Source organism: Camelina sativa, chromosome 20 (genome assembly GCF_000633955.1).
Source record: "Camelina sativa cultivar DH55 chromosome 20, Cs, whole genome shotgun sequence".
Classification (NCBI taxonomy): domain Eukaryota; kingdom Viridiplantae; phylum Streptophyta; class Magnoliopsida; order Brassicales; family Brassicaceae; genus Camelina; species Camelina sativa.
Genome location: NC_025704.1, coordinates 24,252,152 through 24,252,633, shown reverse-complemented (window position 1 = coordinate 24,252,633; position 482 = coordinate 24,252,152).

Sequence of the window (482 nt, the reverse complement as noted above, 5' to 3'; positions counted from 1 at the left end):
GATTGTTGTTTGTGGCATGTAGAGATCTTATTGCTTGTGTGTATAGCCCAGTAGATGGGAGGATTGCCTCACTGAGTGTTTATCAAATACTCATGCATCTCAATTTGTGTTTGTGGTGCAGGTAAAGGCAAAGTGTGATCGTGGAATCAAAGGCAATGAAGAGGAGGATGTTCTAGGGACTTGATTGTATGGTTATCTGGCATTGTTAGGTTGCTAGAATTGAGTCTTAGAGCATTGTTAGGATTGCTGGTTGTTTGATTTATGCTGTTTGGGATTAATGCTGGATATTACTTATTTGGTTATTGGATATTGTTTTATTGGTTATTTATTGGTATGTGGTTCCGCTGTTGGATTGTGAATGTGGTTAGGTGGCTAGTGGGTATGGGACCACTAGTTGTGATTATTTAATTATATTATTATTTATTATTTATTTATTATAAAAAAAACGGGAAGGGTTGTTTCATTTTGGTATCAGAGCCCTT